We start from the raw sequence: 21,087 nt of genomic DNA, 5'->3' as shown, positions 1-21,087 counted from the left end.
ATGGAAGTGAAAGCTGGACCATAAAGAAGGCTGATCGCTGAAGAATTGATGCTTTTGAATTATGGTCCTGGAGGAGACTCTTAAGAGTCCCATGGACTGCAAGAAAATCAAACCTATCCATTCTTAAGGAAATCATCCCTGAGTGCTCACTGGAAGGACTAATCATGAAGCTGAGGCTCCGATACTTTGGCCACCTCATGAGAAGAGAAGACTCCCTGGAAAAGACCCTGATGTTGGGAAAGATGGAGGGCACAAGGAGAAGGGGATGACAGAGAACAAGATCATTGGACAGTGTTCCGAAGCTACCAGCATGAGTTTGAGCAAACTGTGGAAGGCAGTGGAAGACAGAAGTGCCTGGCGTGCTCTGGTCCATGGGGTCACGAAGAGACGGACACAACTAAACGACTAAACAACAACAACACCATGCCTTCCAATGGCTATGAGATAAGGCCTTCTGTTTCGGGGAAGGGTACAAAGGTGCCTACATTAACTGAGCATTGGGGAAAATGTTGGTAGCTATAACTGGCGCATCCCCTCCATTTCCCCAAGAATCTTGTACGGGTGTAAAAATTTCACACCGTCGAAAAGGGAAAGGGTGGAAGCTGTGTGGTTAGGAACATGCTTTGCATACAAAAAGTCCTAATCTCAATCGTGAGCGTCTCCAGGTAGAAAGTTCATTTTGCAAGTGACAGAAGAGACTTGAGGCCCTAGAGAGCTATTGTGGCGTATGTGCGTGTTTTGAATAGGAAATGCTTTTCATGAGAGTAAAATGCAGGAATGGCTAACCTGCGACCTTCCAGACGCAGCTTGAAGTATGGCCAATGGTCAGGGTTGATGGGAGTCCAAGTCTGGAGGACCATAGGTTAGCCAGCCCTGAAAGGATAGGACTGATGGATTTATGGCACATTTCATTTTATAGGTAGAAAACAAAACAAGCTGTCATTACCTGCATCATCTGTTCAGAGGTAATGGTCCCTCTTGCAACTACATTTTATTAACCAGAGAAATCAGAGTGTTCACTTCTTTCTTTCTGTCAGTTTTCACCCTGTTTATATGCAAAGCATGGCTTTCTTTTTCTCCCAGGGCTCATTAACCTCTGCCATTCCCAGAGGTATAAACAATTTCACTTAGGGCAAGTGGATATATTTCTCTTGGAGTCAATGGCAGCTGGCTCGGAGCCTTAGTGCCCCTGCCATTAATCTTAGATTTCTTTTTCCCTCCAATAAATCCCCTCTTATCTATTTATGAATTATTAGCAAATTTCCAGTGTAGCACTTTTGGCAAGAGAGCAGATTGTGAGAGCTTAGAAACTGACACTCGCTCTGATTTTTTAGACTCCGCTTGAGTTCTAATTAATGGATGCTTTTGTTTTCAAAGCAGGAAATTTCCTTTCCTCTGCCTTTCATTTCATTTCTCCGTCTGCTGTCCACACGATAAACACAAATTGACATGTTATTAGATATACCAGCAAAGGTTAAGTACGGATTCACTATCTGTACATGCTTTTAAAACAAGCAATTATTGAAAAGAAAATTTTGTATAATGCCCAATTGTTTCGTAATGGGGTTGTGAAGCTTTTGCAGCCCAAAGGCCAAATTACCTCAGCAGTTGGCAGGGAGGGCCAAATTCAAATATGAGGAGGACCAGACACACAAACACACTGTACTAGTGCTGTACCATAACCTGTCCTCCAATTTCTCAAAAGTTTACTTCACCTATGGAAGAAGCTTCCATTTTTTAGAATATCTTTATCATTTTGGCGAGTGCAGGACTGAACTTACTTTATAGTTGTGGGGGGCTATAAAGGAAAGGTGGCTACAAATTGTCTAGGTTTGGTGTATTTGCTGATTTTGTTTTAAAGGAAGTTCTTCCTTTTGCCGAAAATCTTTGGGGCATGGATTTCTTTAAAAGGAAAAATGCTTCACCTTATTTAAAAACAACAACAACAACCAATTAATAGTATCCAGGCACACACTAGGTAGAATCATTACCTTCTGCCCTTACCAGAAAGCCAATCCACAGGGTGGATGTGTGACCTTCTTTCCAATATTGTCAGAAACAAACTTTCTGGTTTTGACATGTTCCATTTGTTGAAGCTTAAATAGCCAGAAACTACCTGTGGTTCACACATAGAATCAAAGTTTTACTCACAATCTTCTTTCTCTCATTCTTTGTTCCAGAAATCTTAAACACTTTCCCCAGTAGCTTTTATAAGTCATGACAGTTCCTGAATTCTTAGACCTCCTTTCATGTTGGTTTTATACTCAGGTAACCAGGCCTTTTTTTCCAGCCGGAACTCACCGGAACTCGATTCTGGAACCTCCCAGGTGGGAATCATCACCATTCTCCTTTGCATCCTGTCTTCAAAGCTCATGACACCTTTGGTAAAAGCTGCTCTCCAACTGGAACACTCGCAGGCCAGTGTTTCCCAGTTGTCAGTGTTTATACTGCATTTTTTAAAATTTGCCTTGAGACAGTCTTTAAACCTCTGTTGTGGACCACCAGCATTACACTCTCCATGTTTAAGTTTGGAATAGAGTAGTTGCTTTGGAAGACGATCATCAGGCATCCACACAACATGACCAGTCCAACGAAGTTGATGTTGAAGAATCATTGCTTCAACACTGGTGATCTTTGCTTCTTCCAGTACACTGATATTAGTTCCCCTGTCTTCCCAAGTGATGTGTAAAATTTTTCAGAGACACTGTTGATGGAATCTTTCGAAGAGTTGGAGATGGCGTTTATAAGTGGTCCATGTTTCACAAGCACACTCAATACATATACCAGGGGATCTGTACTGTGAATCTCTAGGTCTGTGCTGTATTTACATCCCTTTTCTCCATTCAGTAGTTCATTTCTCTTTTCTGGAACTGATTTTGTCGTTTTAATGGCAGAAGGATGGATAAACGGGTGAGTAAGCTTCTCCGGTTATTATTAGGTCTGTTCCGTCTCTGGCCTGTTCTCATTTGCTTACTTGTCTAAATAGCAAGCTCTGTTTACAGATGGTCAAAGCAAATACCATATGGCCACCAGCTTTCTTCCAGGGCTGTGATCTGTAGCTTCAACTGATGACTTATTTTTGGAAAACAAACAAGGAAAATACATCAGAAATCTCACTTGCAGGCAGGATAAAGTATAGTGCTTGAGAATAGGAGTTGACCAAATGGAGGCTGAAGTAGTTTCCCATTGTGGGGCAGATATCCACTCCAGCGGTCATGTCTAATGAGTGCAAAATTCCCTACCACAACTCAAAAGCATAGAGAGTTCCAATCACATTCACAGCTGTAAGGGGAATGAATCAGGTGTCATTCTTAAGAACCTTTGCTGCCTGAGGGGAAAGGCAAGACTACTGCCACCCTTTCAATGTACTAAAGATAATGAGATTTGCAGCTGAATTTTACTGCAGTACTGGTAATAGGGCAACACTCTCAATTGGCTCTCTCTCCCAACACTTCACCACCACTCACCATGCCCTGGTTCCAACGCCTGAGGCAGTCACTTCACTCTCACTAAGGTTAGGGCTGGTTCTGAAATTAGAACACTAGTAACCTAGTGAGACTGGGTGATTTGGGGCATATGATAGGGTTGCCGTATTTTGGAGGCAAAAAAGAGGATACTATAACAACTCTCATTTTAAATACCCCTACTGGCGCTGTGGGTTAAACCACAGAGCCTAGGACTTGCCGATCAGAAGGTCGGCGGTTCGAATCCCCATGACGGGGTGAGCTCCCGTTGCTCGGTTCCTGCTCCTGCCAACCTAGCAGTTTGAAAGCATGTCATGTGCAAGTAGATAAATAGGGACCGCTCCGGCGGGAAGGTAAACGGCGTTTCCGTGTGCTGCTCTGGTTCACCAGAAGTGGCTTAGTCATGCTGGCCACATGACCCGAAAGCTGTCTGCAGACAAACGCCGGCTCCCTTGGCCTATAAAGCGAGATGAGTGCGCAACCCCAGAGTCCGTCATGACTGGACCTATTGGTCAGGGTTCCCTTCACCTTTACCTTTACTATATGTAGGCTATAGAACCTGTGATATATTGCTGAGGGGGGCAGAAGAAGAGAAGAGGCAAGCAAGTCTTCAGCCACCAGTTATGTCTATGTCTCATCCAGAAAGTATAGCCAGAGACATTTTGGTAAATGTTAAAAATCCACCCAGACAGACATTTTAACCCTGGAAAAGAGGATGTGTCCTGGAAAAAGAGGACACGTGGCAACCATATAATGCATTTGTAAGAATGAGTAAACATATATGTTTGAGATTTATGAGTAAGCAATAAACACAGGGCAAGATGGCAATCTAATTAGAGCCTCATTTTGTAACACTTTCCACAAATTTTTTGCTTGATCCATTGGCCCATATTTACGTCCTTTTAAAAATATTATTATTATTATTATTATTATTATTATTATTATTATTATTATTAAATACCCTGCTCATCTGGCTGGGTTTCTCCAGCCACTCTGGGCAGCTCACAACACTAATAATGATGATGATGATGATGATGATGATGATGATGATGATGATGTGATAAAACATCAGACAGTAAAAACTTCCCTAAAGAGGGAAGATGTCTTCTAAAAGACAGATAGTGGTTTACTTCCTTGACATCTGGTGGGAGGGCGTTCCACAGGGCGGGTGCCACTACCGAGAAGGCCTCTGCCTGGTTCCCTGTAACCTCACTTCTTGCAGTAAGGAAACCACCAGAAGGCCCTCGGAGCAGGACCTCAGTATCTGGGCTGAATGATATTAGTGGAGACACTCCTTCAGGTATACTGGACCGAAGCCGTTTAGGGCTTTAAAGGTCAGCACCAACACTTTGAGTTGTGCTCAGAAATGTACTGGGAGCTTGTTCTGGCATCACTTTTATTCATTCTGAATATGGCACACATGTCCAGTAGTACACGTGAAAAGGGTATAGGGGTCTTAGTAGACCACAAGCTTAACATGAGCAAACAGTGCGATGTTGATGCTACAGCAACAGCAGCAAAAAAAGAAAAAAACTAATGCTATTCTGGGCTACAGAAGTATAGTGTCCAGATCAAGAGAGGTCATAGTACCACTCTATTCTACCATGGTCAGACCACACCAAGAGTACAGTGGTACCTCGGGTTAAGAACTTAATTTGTTCTGGAGGTCCATTCTTAACCTGAAATTGTTCTTAACCTGAGGTACCACTTTAGCTAATGGGGCCTCCCACTGCCGCTGCGCTGCCACTGCGCAATTTCTGTTCTCATCCTGAAGCAAAGTTCTTAACCTGAGGTACTATTTCTGGGTTAGCAGAGTCTGTAACCTGAAGCGTCTGTAACCTGAAGCATCTGTAACCCGAGGTACCACTGTATTGTCTTTGGTTCTTGGCACCACAATTTAGGATACTGACAAGCTGGAACATGTGTAGAGGAGCGTGACCAAGAGGATCAAGGGTCTGGAAACCAAGCCTTATGAGGAACAGTTGAGGGAGTTGGGTATGTTTAGCCAAGAAAAGAGGAGACTGAGAGGAGATATGAGAGCCATATTCAAATATCTCAAGGGCTGTCACAAGGAAGATGGAGCAGGCTTAATTTCTCCTGCTCCAGAGGCTAGGACCTGAACCAATAGCTTCAAGTTACAGGAAAGAAGATTCCAACTGAACATCAGGAAGGACTCTCTGACATTAAAAGCTGTGGAATGGACTCCCTCAGAAAGTGGTAGACACTCCTTCCTTGAAGGTTTTTAAGCAGAGGTCATGGTTAGATTCCTGCATAGCAGAAGGTTGGACAAGATGACGCTCAGCGTCCCTTCCAACTCTACAATTCTATGGTTGTATGAGTCTATGCTCTTTAACACCACAATCAGTCAACATTTAGAGTAGGCTGTAAAATATTATCTCATTTTTTTAATATGAAAAGAAAGCAGTGTTTGTCTTCTGGATTGCAGGGAGATTTTAACTGTTTGACACAAAGGCACTTTCAAACAAAGGCGCATTTTGAAGTGGAACGGTTCCTCAATGAACGTATGACAAAGATGGCATTTGCTTTTGTAGTCTTCCGGTTGCCTTTGTGCTTCCCTGATAGAAATATTGCATAAAATAACAGTGCTCAATGGAAGGTTTATAGTATAAGCCAATTCTGCGTTGGTTTGAGAGAGTGTTCGCGGAAAAGAAAGCTGTTTGAAACCAAATGCTTATTCTAAGGGACATTTGCAATTAGATACCCCGTGACAGGTAGTTTAACAGTGAAATTTAGTGATGAGTAGATCCCATACTTCTGGTTTTAAATGGATCCTGTGAAATAGTATTAATCCAGAGAGAGAGAGAGAGAGAGAGAGAGAACACATTCTGAGAGCCTCTCTGAGACCTTCTATATGCTGCCGACAATACTGAGATTGCCAGATTGAACTTGCTGCTGTTTTGAATGAAAAACGGAAAAATATACAGTATTACCTTTTCGGATAGAAATCATGTTCAGGTGCTAAGATCCATATGGGCTGAACCCACAGCTGCACCTGGGCTTGTCTCTCTCCTCCACCAGAGCTTTCCAAACTTTTCAGGTTGGTGACACACCTTTTCGACATGCATCATTTCATGACACAGTAATTCAGTTTTACTAGCAAACTGGAGGTTAAACTAACCCCTCTCCAACCCTGGGAAGAGCACAGGAAGTGTTCACATGACACACTGACACACTGCTGCCGACACACTAATGTGTCACGACACACAGTTCAGAAAGCGCTGAGCTATGGTTTTCCCAGTAGTGATGTATGGAAGTGAGAGCTGGACCATAAAGAAGGCTGGTTGCCGAAGAATTAATGCTTTTGAATTATGGTGCTGGAGGAGACTCCTGAGAGTCCCATGGACTGCAAGAAGATCAAACCTATCCATTCTGAAGGAAATCAGCCCTGAGTGCTCACTGGAAGGACAGCTCCTCAAACTGAGACTCCAATACTTTGGCCACCTCATGAGAAGAGAAGACTCCCTGGAAAAGACTCTAATGTTGGGAAAGATGGAGGGCACAAGGAGAAGGGGACGACAGAGGACGAGATGTTTGGACAGTGTTACAGAAGCGACCAACATGAGTTTGACCAAACTGTGGGAGGCAGTGGAAAACAGGAGTGCCTGGCGTGCTCTGGTCCATGGGGCCACGTAGAGTCGGACACAACTAAACAACTAAACAACAACAACAACACTCTCTGAAAATCATTTTTGAGGATCAGGGGATGTTTAGGGAGGACATATGATGTGGCATACGGGGTTGTAGTCAGTGAAGCTTCAGTTATTTCCCCACTCCACCCCACCCCACACAAATATGAGCATGGATGTACTGTGTGCTTAAAGTACAGGGTCATTGCATCATGTTCTACAAAAAAACGAAGCTGTTTTAAATGCCCCGTCAAAAGAAAATACTGATTTCATTGACTAGGGGGGATTATCTTTAACTAAAGCAAAGCTTTGTTTCCCTGTGTTGCAAACATATTAGAGACATTAAACTTCTTATATTTGGTGATATATGCATAAAGACCTGCTACTGGTCAATTTAAGAATTATGCGTAAAGAGTCTGCTGAATATGTTTGATGACTTTTATTTCAAAATTACTACCTCCCTGCTTTATGGTGGTGAAACTCCCTGTGTACATTTTGCATCTTTATGCTCTATGTTTTATTGCAGTAGGAGATTTACGATTTTGTTTTATATTTTAGTTTCATGTAATTCCTTTGTGATGGTAAAAGCAGAACAATAAAGACTTGCTGAACAAGCCACACATAAGAGACCTGGAAGTGCAGGAAAATACGCAGAACAGAAGAATTTCAAGTAGTAGAACTTGGTTGTTCACTGAAAAGAAGTCCATGCATTTTGGGCTTCAAAATCCATTGGTTTTGCTTCTGAAAAAGAACGAAAAACAGAACTTTGCGTGGACTGAATATGGCATAATTGAATGGGTGCTTGAATGATTACAGCAGCTGTAATAATAATAATAATAATAATAATAATAATAATAATAATAATAACAACAACAACAACAATAATAATAATTGTACTTTGCCCATCTAACTTGGTTGCCCCAGTTACTCTGGATGGTTTCCAACATATATAAAAACTGAAATAGATTGCTCGCCTCTTCTTCTCTTTGGCAAATGACTGTACTGTTTAAATGGTGATGAGATCGCACTGGCCTGTTTTCTGAATGTTTTCTGAATGTGATGCCAATAAAGGTTTGATGATGATGATGATGATGATGACGATATATAAAAACGTAATAAAACATTACAGATTAAAAAATGTCCCTATACAAGGCTGCTGTCAGGTTTCAGATCCCTCCCCCAGTGGCAGTAAATAAGCAGAACAAATGAAAGGAACATTCTTACCAGTCAGTTTCTTTAATAATCACAGCGAGAGACAAAGGAATGCATATCTCTCTAGAAATGGCATTGCTCCCAGTAAAGGTTCACCCCCTCCATTCCCATTAATCTATATCACTCCTACGTCAGGTAATCTGAGGTTGTTGCCATTGAGCTCTCTGTTCTATCACTCTCAAAGCCCGTCTAGTCATAGGTGAAGGGGGGGTCAGGAATGCTGTCCAAGGACACTGAATCTGCCAGCTGTCTCTCTCCTGGTGCTTTCCTCTTCTAGCTGTTCCTCACCCAGTATTTCCCAGCTTTTCACCTCTGGACTATGCCCCTCTGCAAACCACTGTTCTAAATCAATACTGTCCTCCTGCCCTTGGGAACGTTCAGGAGAAGGTGGGGGGACACCTCCCACCATTCCTCCTCAGTCCAGCCCCTGACATCTGCCTTCAGATGTTCAGAACATTTAGAACAGATTTATGAGAACTGGCCTTTAGGCAGAACCCAGATTCATGCAAAAGAAGAAAACCGATACGCTCTATGATTTGCAATCCCAATCACTGCTGATGCTTAGTGCAAGGAAAAAGTGAGGAGTTAGGCAGTGAAGAGATCAACACTGTACAGGTTCCTCCATGGAGCCATTCCTGCTGAGGCCCCCATACAGAACCAACCTCCTTATTGCCTAAACCCTCATAGTAGCGACATTGGGAGTCAAGATCTTCATCCTGCACCACCTGCCTCCCCTGGCTGCATAGCCCATACTGAGGTAGAAGGACCAATAGCCTGCCTGGTAGAAAACACCTTCCTTTGTGTGTGTATTTGTAAGTACAGTGGTACCTCAGGTTAAGTACTTAATTTGTTCCGGAGGTCCGTTCCTAACCTGAAACTGTTCTTAACCTGAAGCACCACTTTAGCTAATGGGGCCTCCTGCTGCCACCGTGCCGCCGGAGCACAATTTCTGTTCTCATCCTGAAGCAAAGTTCTTAACCTGAAGCACTATTTCTGGGTTAACGGAGTCTGTAACCTGAAGCGTATGTAACCCAAGGTACCATTGTAAGTGTCACTGTGTTTTAGAAGATAGAAAGCTGTGTTATAAAACATCAGACCACTGGTAGATCTAGCTCAATAATAAGCTTATTTTTCTATTACAGTAGAATCTCAACTTACCACCACCCCCACTCACGAACAATTCGATTCACAACCACGGCAAACCCGGAAGTAAATACCAGGTTTGCAGTGATTCGCGCATGCACAGAAGCCATAGCTGTCAACTTTTCCCTTTTCTTGCGAGGAATCCTACTCGGAAAAAGGGAATTTCCCTTTAAAAAGGGATAACGTTGACAGCTATGGCAGAAGCGGCTTCTGCCGTCTGCACATGTGCAGAACGGTGCTTTCACTGAATGCGCATGCGCAGAATGACGCTTCTACTAGCAACCCAGATTGATTCACGAACGGACCTCTGGAATGGATTCTGTACGTGAGTAGAGGTTTCACTGTAATTATTTAGCTAAGTAGACAATGTCTGGATCCCAATGCTCTCCGAGCATGAAAGCTCAGACTTAAGTGTAATGATTCATCTGATTTCTTACTTGATTTTTGATAACTGTCTAGAGTAAAGGTGCTGTTTGCAGAGCATCCAAAGAAGTAGTCCATTCTGTTCTCTCTGTCATGCTTTGATTACCTGTTGCCCATGAACTGTATGCTGCTAGGTTTATTCTTAGATAATATATTTATTCCTTTTGGAATCCAGGAGAAAATCTTGGAGGCACATTACTCAAGGTTGTGAAATCGCTTTTGAAAAGCTCATCTCATTAAAACATAATGAAAGAAGGGAGAAGATTGAAGCAATAAAACTGAACTTTGATCAATCCTTTCTCCTTAATACTGTGTTTCAAATTTCCTAGAAATGCAAATAGCAGGTGATCTGCTCCCTATTTGTTTGTTTTTCAGGGTAGACAAATAAGTTGGTGCTGTATTCGGTTATTAAATAAAAGATCTGATCAAACCTGAGGCCTACCATTTCCAATGATACGATTCACAATTCTAAAATGAAGAATGCAGTGCGACAACTAAAACGTTGCTACCTGACACCAGGACTGTTACTTCAGTGTAGGAATTAACCCAGTTCACCTCCTTAACTACCAAACCAAAACACAGCTCTCATTTGATATCTGCATTTTTACAAATATTTGTAGAATATTTGAGATGCAGCTCTTATATTGAGGAAATTTGAGCATAAAATACGTAAATTGATGAAAATAACATTATGGTAAAGAAAATTTGCTTGCAAAGAAGAGGAATGCCAAAATAAATGCATATACATTTTCAAGCAGGTTTAAAGAAATGTTTGCAAAGTGATGCAGAAATGGGGGAGAGAACTGAATTTAAGACTGGGAAAAATGAGAAATCAGCGTTGGTGGAGTGATTCCTCCCTATGCCAGTGTTCTTCATTTAAATGAGATTTAATAACCAGTTTGGGATCCAGCTAGGTTAACAATTCATCTTTCATCTACCCAATTGGTTTTTCCTGTTAAAGGACAGGAATCTGGTTCCTTAGCAGGTTCCTGCTTGAATGGAAAGCTACTGTAATGAGATATTGCTTTCTCATCTTTTGTTGCCTCTAAGAACATGCGTTGGGCATAAAGGTAAGTAGTTGACCTTTTAGACCCTGACTCGAAAATAGACAATTATCTTATAGTATCCTGAAACTGCTGGTATGAACATTGCCCCTTTTATCAAATGAAGCCAACAAAAGTCTCTGTGTTTTTTGTTTACAGGAATACAGTAACTTTCTTTCTTGTATATTTGGTTGCCATGTGATTCCCTTAAGCTAAATCAATACTCTTTTTAACTGCTTCACTGCAACTTGGATTTACCCTCAATGCTTAGCGATGCTGAAATGCCATTTGTATTCTCCATTCCTGATAAACCAGATCTTTAAACCAGGGAATTTAAAAGAAATGCAAAGACATTTTACACCACTGGGTAGGATGGAAGAAGAGAGACCCCCCAGAACTGTTGCAGTGCAAACCAGGCTGTAAGGATTTCACTGAGAACACACCATGCTTAAGGCAGTCCCATTCTAGAAGTTGTAGGAGGGAGCAGAAACACACATGGTTGTGTCACAGGTTGGACTTGGACCAGGGCAGCCTGGGTTCACAACCTGGAAAAAGAGGAGACTGAGAGGAGATATGATAGCCATCTTCAAATATCTGAAGGGCTGTCACATGGAAGATGGATCAAGCTTGTTTTCTCCTGCTCTGGAAGCTAGGACCCAAACCACTGGATGTGACGTTAACATATGAGAGTGCTGGAGGTGAAATAGTTAAACAGGTTACCCAATCAGGACCCTGGGGTGGAGTCAGAGGGACTGTAAAACCAGCTCTGGGAGGGGCAAAGGGATGAGTTCATTGGGAGTTGGGTGGTTGGTTGGAATGGGAGTGAATTGGGGTAGAGTTTGTGGGTAGGTTGAGTTAGTATAGAGAAATAAGCTGAGTCAGGAATAGTTAGGAGCTAGGAAGACAAGTAAATATCTGAGAGGTGGTTTAGTGAGTGAGAGCAGGTAGCGGAATTTATAGGTCTGGATAGGCACCCCATGATTGTAACTGACCCATACCGTTTATGAAACCACACGCTTGTTAAAGTGCAATAAATAAACAAAAGTTTATGTTCCGATTTAACCCTGACTGGACTCAGTATTGTACCAGGTAGGGCCTGGGTGGTGGCAGCGAGAAATAAAGTGGTGGCACAGGGATCAATAGACGGTGAAATGTCCGGGGACCCTGTGTGATCGCCACACAGGATTCAAGTTACAAGAAAGGAGATTCCGACTAAACATCAGGAAGGACTTTCTGACAGTAGGCATGGAGTCCCTCAGGAGGTGGTGGACTCTCCTTCCTGAGAGGTTTATAAGCAGAGGTTGGAAGCTATCTGTCATGGATGCTTTAGTTGAGATTTCTTCATTGGAGGCGATTGCACTAGATGACTGTGGCGTTCACACGGAGCCCCCAGTTGTCTCACGGACTATTGACCCGTACACCACTAATCCACTGCCACCAACCAGGTCCTCCCCGGTAAATCACTTAGTCTCAATCAGGTTCTCTAGTTAACAAAGAAGAGTGTAGTTTATTTCAGACACAAACAAACTTTAACTGCATTCCAAACGTTGTTACTCTTTACCTTCTTAGTCTTATTTTATCCTGCTCTATCTCTTCTACCTTCCCTCACACAAGAACCCACTGCACTAACTGTCTCTCTATTTCCAACTGCCTGCCAACTGCTTTTCCAACTACCTCTCCCAACCAACCAACCCACTAAAACCAACCAACTACCCCCAAACAACTAACTCAAACCTCGGACTAAGCCCTTTTATAAACAGATAGGCTCCGCCTCCGGCTTTCCTATTGGTCTACATTTTTAACCCCCTTCTCCCTCCCCCTGTACAAACAGTTTCTAAACAAACAGGCAAATGCCACAATGACCCTTGGGGTCTCTTCCAACTCTATAATCTATGATTTTGAGGTTTCTGTCTAAACTTTTTGGATTGGTCTTCACATAATAAGACAGGCCTGAATGTTTTTGTCAACCTCAGTCTTGATAGGATTGAAACCACTGCATTGTAACAATTGGCACAATCCTCCAATAAAAGGAAACCTTCCAAAAAAGAATTCTGTAATCTGTACATTGCTTACAGCATATCATTATTGATATCATTACACTGGGCACCAATTTTTTACTTTTTGAATGTTGTCTAGATTTCTACAACTGCTTTTGGGTATTTTTGCACTACTGAATCAGGAAATGGCATCCATTTCTCTCCATCAGGTCAGGTTTTTGTGCTATGTTGATTTGAAAAAATTCAGATCTAGTGACAAAATCGATTACATTTTTGTGGCATTATCAGCTGGTTTTTGTCAACACATATCATCCTAAATATGTTTTTAAGAGAAAAAATTGTTTTTCCAACAACATATATTGATTTCCTGATAGAAACATTGATTAATGTAAACTAAATGGTGGGCATTGATAAAGGTAAGTACACGTAAATTGCATGTTGCTTCACCATTTTTCAAACTTCAGGGCTTGAACCTCCGTTTCTTGGAACTCCTGGAATGCTCAGCGGTAGGGAGGTCTCTCTTCAGAGTCCAACAGTAGTCAGCCATCATGACTGCGTCCCAGTGACCCTGATACCTGGTCTCCATCTCTTTCATGTCCTGATGGAATCTCTCCCCCTGCTTGTCACTCATTGAACCCAGGTTCTCAGGAAACTGGTCCATATGTGAAAATAGGTTGTGCATCTTGACGCTTATGTTGAAGCCCAGGTTTCTGAAAGCAGTCAGCATGTTGTTGACAAGTTCTACATAGTTTCTGGCCTTATTGTTGCCAAGAAAGTTCTTCACTACCAGAACAAATGCCTTCCACACTTCCAGTTCCATTTAATCACCCATAATCACCCAGAACTATCAGACCTGAATACTTCTTGTCATTAAAATAATCATTTCCAATCAAAACAATTATTCGACATGGCATTTTACCCCCACCAACTTCTTCTAAAATGCTCCACACAAGCATACATGTGAACAAAAACGTAAAAAAGGACATGTGGCCATAGCTCAAAAACCTGACCTGACTGAGCAAAACCAATCTGATTTTTGGATTCAGCGCATCAGATTCGTCCTAAATCATCTGAAAAAATGCAGACAACAAATTTGTTGTTGACCAGTGAATGCAGTCCATGGACTCCCGCAAACTACAGGATGAGAGCATTATCCGATGAATACTGTGTTGTTCTGTAGTTAGTAGGATATAAAAACCATACAACGATAATTACGAACTGCTGCCGTACCCCCACCCCCAAAAAGGGGCGAGATTGCTACATTAGAAAGGGGAAATAAAGTCAAATGAGCATATGCAGAAGGAGAAAAATCTCTATCCTTTCTCATTACCACTGTAGTTTGCTAAGGATGAAACTAATGGGCCATGGAAATCATGCTGGAATGAGATTGTTAAAAAAAGAAATTGACTGAATCAGGAAGGACCAGCTCTAAAATTTTATGTCTCTTTTCTGTTCCCCAAGTCTCTTTCCATATTTTATGTTCCCAAAGAGTTTTCGGCAGCTGCTGGTCTTAACCAATAACCAGATTTCAACTGCATTATGCCACAACTCTTCCCTGAGCCACTGCATCACAAAAGGATATAAGCAGATAAGAAGAGTCTTGCTGGATCAGATTAGAGGTTCACCAAAGTCCAAGGTTCTGCTTACAACAGGGGCCAACTTCCAGGAAACCCAGGAAGGAGGGAAGGCAGCAGTCCTGTCCCACTGATGCTCCCCAACAACTGATATTCACTGGTATACTAGCTCAGCATTTGAAAGTTCCATAGAGCCAACATGAGTAATAGAAAATGATATCCCTTGAATCTGTCCAGGGCTTTTTTTTCAGCTGGAACAAGCTGGAACTCTGTTCCAGCACCGCTCAGGTGGGTTCCGTTCTAAGAAAACAAGTGATACGTTCACAGTGAGTTCTGGCACCTCTTTTTCTAGAAAAATAGCACTGAATTTGTCTAATTAAAACAACAACAACATACCCCAACCATCTGGCTGGGTTTTCCCAGCCACTCTGGGTGGCTTCCAACAAAATATTAAAATACAATAGTCTGTTAAACACTAAAAGCTTCCCTAAGCAGGGCTGCCTTCAGATGTCTTCTAAAAGTCTGGTAGTTGTTTTTCTCTTGATATTTGGTGGGAGGGTGTTCCACAGGGTGGGTGCCACTACCGAGAAGGCTTCTCGCAGTGAGGGAACCACCAGAAGGCCCTCGGCGCTGGACCTCAGTGTCTGGGTAGAATGATGGGGATGGAGACGCTCCTTCAGGTATACTGGGCCAAGGCCATTTAGGGCTTTAAAGGTCAGCACCAACACTTTGAATTGTGCTCGGAAACGTACTGGGAGCTAATGTAGGTCTTTCAAGACCGGTGTTATGTGGTCTCGGCGGCTGTTCCCGGTCACCAGTCTAGCTGCTGCATTTGGGATTAGTTGCAGTTTCAGGGTTAGCCACCACCACATACTCTAGGGAGCCTTCCTAACTGTATTCCATGAAGGGTGAACAATAATAATCAAGTTCTGCACATGTTTAAGTTAATAAAAACAACAGCAACTAGTCCAAACTCTTTATCAGGCAAGGGAAAGAAATGCTGGGTATCTCAAGAGCTTTTGTACACTAATGGAACTCCCATCACCTCAGAACCTTGAAGTATCCCTATTTTCCAGAGATGGTTCTGGATTTACAGAAGCCATCCCAGCTTCTGATTTGATCCTGGAATGTCCTGCTTCTCCTTAGGATGTCCCTATTTTCATCAGAGAAAAATTGGAGAGTGTGGAGTTATCAGACAACTGAGCCATCTAAAGGCAGCCCTGTATAGGGAAGTTTCTTAATGTTTAATGTTTTATTATTACTATGTGTTGTAAGCAGCCCAGAGTGGCTAGGGCAACCCAGTCAGATGGGAGGGATATAAATAGTAAAATTATTATTATGAAATAGGACATCCCTATTTTCATGGGGATGCAGGTGGTGCTGTGGGTTAAACCACAGAGCCTAGGACTTGCTGATCGGAAGGTCGGCAGTTCAAATCCTTGCGACGGGGTGAGCTCCCGTTGCTCAGTCCCAGCTCCTGCCAACCTAGCAGTTCAAAAGCACGTCAAAGTACAAGTAGATAAATAGGTACTGCTCCGGTGGGAAGGTAAATGGCATTTCCGTGCACTGCTCTGGTTTGCCAGAAGCGGCTTAGTCATGCTGGCCACATGATCCGGAAGCTGTATGCCAGCTCCCACGGCCAATAAAGCGAGATGAGCGCTGCAACCCCAGAGTCGGTCATGACTGGACCTAATGGTCAGGGGTCCCTTTACCTTTACCTATTTTCATGAGAGAAATGTTGGAGGGTATGTCATCCCTGACGACAGGCCATGTTGCCTGGAGCTGATCAAAGTTGTTATCCAGTACATATAGAGGGCACCAGGTTGGGGAAGGCTGGTCTGTGGGATTATAGCCTCATTCTGCAGATGGGCAGGGTCTTGTTTACAGATTGTGCAAATGATGGCTGCAGACCTCTGTTTCAGGAAACTAAATTAAGTTTCATTGCTAGCAAAGCCCTTTTCTTAAAATGTTACACGTGAGTCTCTTAGTTTAGGGCAACACCGCTGTATGAGAGAAATCTAAAGTAGTGGATTATTGAGACGTGAACGATTTGGAAAGAGTTCTTTTGAAACGTAGAGGTCAAATGAGCATTGTCAATAGCTAACTATAGATCTGTCACTTAGAAGTAGAGAGGTGCTTTGTTACTCCAAAGGATGTCAGGAGCAAAGTTTCTCTCACACTGAGGGACCCAAGTCATTCTTCATTGACTTCAATAGGTATTGGATCAGCTATGCAGGAAGGGGAGGAATTGTGGAGTGGGGGGAAAAAGACTGAACTTCTTTTGGGAAGTTTCTGCAAAGAAACAGAGTTGTTTTCGTGCCGGCTGCTATGAATACAACTGAGGAATCCTCATCTATGCTCTAGTCCCACTGTTGCTGAACCACCCTTTTCTCTGCTGACTTCCCACAGAAAGTGTTTTTCTCTCACCACTTAAATTCTGTCAGTCACACAACAGGAGACGTTGACCTCCCTATTCCCTTCTTTCAGCCTGAATCTTTACTTCTAATGACAAATGAATGACAAAAATCAATCCCCTTCTGGTTCTGATAATCTGCACATTTATTTTTTGGGGGAAAGAAAGCTTGGAATTAAAATGTTTAAGAAGCCAAACTAGAGGAAAGGAAATAAGAAGCTCTATTCTTTCTTTCTTTCTTTCTTTCTTTCTTTCTTTCTTTCTTTCTTTCTTTCTGAATCATCTTTTTCATAAAGGATGATAAGAATTAGATAATGGGGCATGCACAAACACAAAAATAAATTATTATTTTATAATATCGCCACAAGCCATGGAATAAAGATGTGTTGCTTAATGACATGTTCCCTAATCTGCAAATATCAGTTGGGAATATCTTTATAACCAAAATCCGTTCATTATAAACACATTTCTTGGGCTGGGGTATTGTTTAGGGGTTTTTGATGGCAGATGGCTGTTGTTGGTGTTATTTTTTCAATTTTTATTTTGGATCTTATGCTTTATGGGGAAATTGTTCAGTTTGGTTGTGGACTTTTTGATGTTTATAACTGCACTTGTTATGTTTGTAGTTATGCTTTTTTATGTTGTTAGCCACCTTGAGCATGGTTTTAACTTTAGAAAGGAATCATTCAAATACAATGGTACCTCAGGTTAAGAACTTAATTTGTTCTGGAGGTCTGTTCTTAACCTGAAACTGTTCTTAAACTGAGGTATCACTTTAGCTAATGGGGCCTCCCACTGCCGCCGCACCACCGGAGCATGATTTTTGTTTTCGTCCTGAAGCAAAGTTCTTAACCCAAGGTACTATTTCTGGGTTAGCGGAGTCTGTAACCTGAAGCGTATGTAACCCGAGGTGCCACTGTACTGTAAAAGGATTGATTGACTGACCATTGCATACATTCTTAGTTCAAGGAAATGTCTCTCCCGGTAATCAACATTCTTTGCAGGACCTCAGTGTCAGTGGAGATCAGCAAAGGCCCCGGGTGGTTTGTGGACAGACAATTTCTAAGTTCTGATTTCAGAAAGATTTCAAATTAAACAGCAGCAAAGCCATTTAAGAACATTTATGGATGGATGTTTTTTCCCCCACATTTGAGGCAGATGGTATGGGACACCATACATTTAATTTAAGGGTGCAGGGAATTATAGATCTGCATGGGGGGGGGGGGACAACAGATGAGAAATGTTGATCTTTCCCCCCATCTCCCTCACTAGTTCCTGATGTGGATCTTCCCTCGCCCCTTCTTCCCTGGCCAGGAGGGCGATACCATTTTGAGGTCCATCTCAGGTGCCAAAATGACTTGGAATGGCTGCATAGGAATGCATAGGAATGTGTTACATGCCTGTGGTGTAAACAGTCCTTAGAAACTGCAATCTTCACCAGTCACTAGACATCCAGTAGATGAGAAATGTAACACGTTGCTTATTGGGGAGGGGGGAGTCTATAACGCTTTCAAAGTGAGTGTCACATTTTCTTTTAACAGCCGCTGTTCACGCCAGAAAGTCCTGCCAATTAGTTCTTCTTCAAATTATGTTGCCAGTTGTTCCCACCACTTTCAAATCTAACTTTTGCATAGTCTTTAGTATATGGTTATCAGATTTTTTTCAATGAATCCGGGCACATTTTTTTTTTTTTTAAGGTGAGTAGCAACAGGGAGTCAGTAGTGGGGATGGTGAGGCAAAATACCCTGGGCCCAAGCGTGCATGCATATTGTATAAAGGTGCAAAGCCCTTCTTTCGCAGCCTGTGAAACATAAATGCACAGAGTTTTTTTGAAACTGGGCAATGGCTGCCTGCAACTCCCAAGCATCCCCTAATCAGTCAAAACAAAGGGGGAAGGAGGCAGGAGATAGCATAAGACACATCATATGGGGACTTGAAGCCAGCCAGAGTCAACTGCACTACCAGGCTGTCCGCGGGCTGCTGAGGCTGCCGCTGCCACATTTCCCAGGGACAGATTTGCATATCTGGGGACATTCCGGGGACGGAATTTGTCTGGGGACAGATTTGCAAATCTGGGTACATTCCGGGGATAGAATTTGTCTGGGGACAGATTTGCAAATCTGGGGACTGTCCCCAGGAACCGGGGACGTCTGGTAACCCTACTTTAGAACTCTTTCCCTTTCTTCTCATCAACAGAACACCTACAGTAATAATAATACATCAACACAGAACTTGATAGGCCACAATAAATTGCATCTGTTGGATAATTGCTAAAAGGTTATATGCCACAAGTTTGGCGGCCTTAAAGGCAACACCTCAGCACAAATATGAGATCCAGAACTCATAACAGCCGGAGGCAATCGTATGTCCAGTCTTCTTGTCATCATGATGATGTAGAGCATTTGGATTCATGCTGCACTGCCAGGCTCTGTCCATCAAATGCACTTACTATTAAGTAAGTACACTCCAGAATGGATTCGCTTCTGCTGCTACACACTAAAAAAACATGAGACCTGCAGCCAGGGGAGTGAAAAGGAAGGGGGAAAGCAAAGCGGAAGGGGGAAGTAAATTGACAGCAATGTATGTCGCATTATTGCACTCCTTGGCATATTCAATTCCATCCGTAAAAGATGTGTGAAATTCAAGTGCTGGCAGTGTGCCGTATTGCTCCCACAATATGAGAGATATAGAATTTCTATGAGTGATAGCTGTCATGGGCACAGAGGAGGTTGTTAGAGAACACTTTCTTTGTTACCCTTCCAAAAGGATGCTGGTGTAAAATACATTGTAATGTAAAATACATTGGCTCCTTTGTTCTTTTGTGCACACAAATCCGCCTTCCTCAGGCTCTCCTTTACATAGATCAATGTGCCTGCAAACCTATTTCTGTGCACACAGTTCTGCACACACAGCTGGGGAACGTGGAGACGCGGTGTGCGCTGGGATGAAAGCCCTCTTGTGTGCATGTAAATGCCATTGTTCACATGCAGGGAACTGGAGTGAAGGATTGGATTGTTACATTTTTACTTTGTGAACAAATTGTATTTCTGGCAGACAGTGTCGTGGGTAGGAATATAGGAAGCTACAACGGTACCTTGGGTTAAGTACTTAATTCGTTCCGGAGGTCCGTTCTTAACCTGAAACTCTTCTTAACCTGAAGCACCACTTTAGCTAATGGAGCCTCCTGCTGCTGCCGCGCCTCTGTTCTCATCCCGAAGCAAAGTTCTTAACCTGAGGTACTATTTCTGGGTTAGCGGAGTCTGTAACCTGAAGTGTATGTTACCTGAAGTGTATGCAACCCGAGGTACCACTGTACTTTATACTGAATCAGATTGGTCCATCTGGGTGGTGACATGCAGGGAAATTTTTCATAGGGGCACAGTTGGGGCCAGAGGCACCAGCTTGTGAGGGTGATTGGGCAGAGGGACGTCCTGACGTAGTGTGCGTGAGCATCGTGCCTCCTTCTCTAAGCCAGAAGCTTCCCAGGCTTTGGGAAGGTGGCCCCTGGGGAACCTATAGGGAACTAGCTTAGTCCCCCTAGTCCACTAACCTGGTTCATCTAGCTCAGTATTGTCTCAACAGGTCTCCAAGGTTTGGGGCATTAAGTTCTACCCTGCGCCACCCAGAAAGCTCAAGGATTCAACCTGGGAGCTTCTGAATGCAAATAAGGTGCTCTGCTAATTAGCTATCTGCCTCTGCTAAACGTCACGGTACTCTGTGTGCCAGAAGCGGTTTAGTCCTGCTGGCCACATGACCTGGAAAACTGTCTGTGGACAAACGCCGGCTCCCTCGGCCTGAAAGCAAGATGAGCGCTGGAGCCCCATAGTTGCCTTTGACTGTACTTAACCATCCAGGGGTCCTTTACCTTTTTACCTTTATGGCCATGATATTATTTAGGTGGATTTGATCTGCAAAGCAGTCACTCATGGTTCATACATTGTGCTTTTCTGAGGACCAGGGAGACAAGTGAAACTGCGTCACTTCGAAATCAGTCCCAATTCTTAGTCTCAGTCTCAATTAGAATGCCCAAGCAGCGATGGGCAAGCCTTTCCTCTGTCCTGATTTGGAATGGGCTAAAACAAGATTTTGGGCATCACTTGGCAGATATTGGGCATTGCATAGATGATACTCATAGTCCATTCGAATTCTATGATTCTATGATTCTATTCTA

The sequence above is a fragment of the Podarcis gaigeae genome (genome assembly GCF_964106915.1).
Source record: "Podarcis gaigeae genome assembly, chromosome: 10".
Lineage (NCBI taxonomy): Eukaryota > Metazoa > Chordata > Lepidosauria > Squamata > Lacertidae > Podarcis > Podarcis gaigeae.
This window is presented reverse-complemented; position numbering follows the sequence as displayed.